Here is a 2,632-nt window from a genome sequence, read left to right on the forward strand (position 1 = left end):
GACTGGTGAAGCAAATATACTCATCTTGTGGCCATTGAGAAGCAAAAGAGAGGAAGAGAAAGGGGCTGAGGTCTTCATATCCTCTTCGAGAGCATGCATGCACTGATCAGAAGACCTCCCACCAACATCTTATGGGTTTTACCACCTCCCAACACTGCTACAGGCTGAAGACCAAGCCTTTACCATTGGGCCTTTGGAGGGCACTTACCCAAACCATAGCAAAGAATATATGTATTATAATTACTTTTATCTTTCCAGGAATTAACTACTATATCTGAAGCTTCTAAAATATAGCATGGAATATAATAGTGGCTAGATATTTTTAAGCTTAAAAAAAAAGTCTGGAATGATATTCTACAGGTTCTAGGAGCCACAGGAGTTTTATAAACAGGAGCATAATCTGATTGGATTTGTGTCTTAGAAAGATCGCTCCACTGTTCAAAAGAAAGAAGAGTACTAATAAGAGCTGAATTTATAAAGTGCTGTGTCCTGGACATTGCCTTAAGAGCACTGCATGCATTATCTCACTTAATAACCCCAACAATCCCTTAAGGACGTTACTATTATTCTTTCCATTTAACAGATGAGAAACTCAAGGCAAAGGAGGTTAAATAAGTTTGAATCCATTACTAAAAAAAAAGTCCAATCCAAGCAGTCGGACTTCAGACTACAATTTGATCCTACCTCATTTGAAATGAAAGAGAATAGGGACCAGGGACACCTAACTCTACACAATTAGGGAACTATTGGGCTGATATTGATCTAGATGGCAGATGATGATGGTCAGGACATAGTAACAATGAGGTTTGATAATCATTTTGGTACAAGAAAAATATGGAATTTTAGGTAAGGGGAGGATGAAGCAAGGATACAAACAGAAAGGTAAAGAATTCAAGAATATTCAGAATTTCTGACTGAGATGGTTGAGTGGAAATTCACATTATTAGCTCAGATGAGGGATACGGGATGAACACCAGATTTGGGTCCGAGACTCACTGCTAAGTTCTAGGTGAAGACACCTTTGTCAAACCACCTCAATGACTAAGTGAATATGGTAGAAGGTATCTCCTGAGGACAACGGATGACTACACCACCTCCTGTGGTGGGGCATGGGAGACAGAGGCACTTGTTTCTGAACGTGGCTATTTCTCTCTCTAGCTGTGAGACCTGGGCACTTTATCCTTTTAGGTACCAGTTTCCTTATATGTAAAGGAGGGATGCTAAAACCCACCTGCCAGTTTAAAGTGATTCTTAAGTGAAATAACAGAAAAATATATTTCTTGTTGGCTATTAAATACATAAATATCAGGTAGCATTAAGAAGCTCTCAGCACTTAGAGAATTCAGCCTCACAGCGATAAAGTATTTCAATAACATCAACCCTTCCTGTTCTTTGTTAGCATTGGGTCTTCTTTGATGGAAGTGAGCAGTTAGGACACAATCATGAGAAATCAAAGTGGCTTTATGGATTTGAGTTTTTAACAAAATCTATATTTTCATAGTTTTCTTTTAAATTGGCTTAAATTGTCTTTCTGAATCAATATGCTGCATTTACAGAGACACTTTAGGGAAAAAGGACAGTGGCTTATTTGGGATCAATAATAAATGACTTGATTCTGTTCCAGTCAAGTCACATCCATATTAACCCTTGAGAGCTGAGAGAAGACATCTTCAGAACCCAGCTTGCACAAGGCTTGGCCATCCCTCAAGGGCCAGCTTACTGACCCCCTCAGATAGGGTAGGAAAGGGTGGGGCTAGAGTTGGTTAGAAATGGGCTCCTGCCACAGTCTCATTGTTAACTAGCTCTCTAATCTAGAGCGGGTTACTCCATCTCCTGAAGCCTTAATTTCCTAGTTTGTTAAATGAGTATAAGACAATATCCTGCTATCTTAGTTTATCCTTGGGATTTCTTTTAAAAAAAAAAATGCCTATGTCTTAGGTCAGTGCCATGGTTGTAATATGTCCCCTGAAATCTTGTGTCAGAAACGTAATAACCAGTGCTTTGGTGGTGGGACATGTGGCCTAGTGAGAGATGGGAGCTAATGTGATGAATTAATCCCACCACCATAGGAGTTCATTGTTGCAGAAGGGTCCCTTATAAAGGATGAGTTGGTTCTCTCACCACCCCCGTCTCATTCTCTCCCTCCCCCATCATCCCACCTTTGCTTTGCCCTTTTGCTTCCCACCATGAAATCATACAGCATGAAGATCCTTATCACCTGCAGGTCCCTGGTCTTGCACTTCCAAGCCCCCAGAACCACAGGCCCTGCTCATCGTACCCACCCAGCACAAAACAGACCAAGGCAATCGGGCTTCCCAGGAAACTAACTTTAAAATGGAGATTGTATACAGATAGTTTCACAAAGAGTGTTTTCACAAAGAATGTTACTCAAACTACAGCTTTTGGGTACTGAGGTGCTATGGCTTAGGTATGAGATGTCCCCCAAAGCTCCTGGGTTAATGCAGGAATGTCCAGAGGTAAAGTGCTTAGATTGTGAGAGCTCTGACCTAATCAATAGAACTGTGAGGAAATTTTTGTTTTTTATGCCATCTTGTCTATGGAATATTTTTATTGCATCACAACTAATACAGGGGTTAAGGGTTCTTAGGGCACTATTGGCTAATAGACTAGA

This window comes from Marmota flaviventris, chromosome 7 (assembly GCF_047511675.1).
Source record: "Marmota flaviventris isolate mMarFla1 chromosome 7, mMarFla1.hap1, whole genome shotgun sequence".
NCBI lineage: Eukaryota > Metazoa > Chordata > Mammalia > Rodentia > Sciuridae > Marmota > Marmota flaviventris.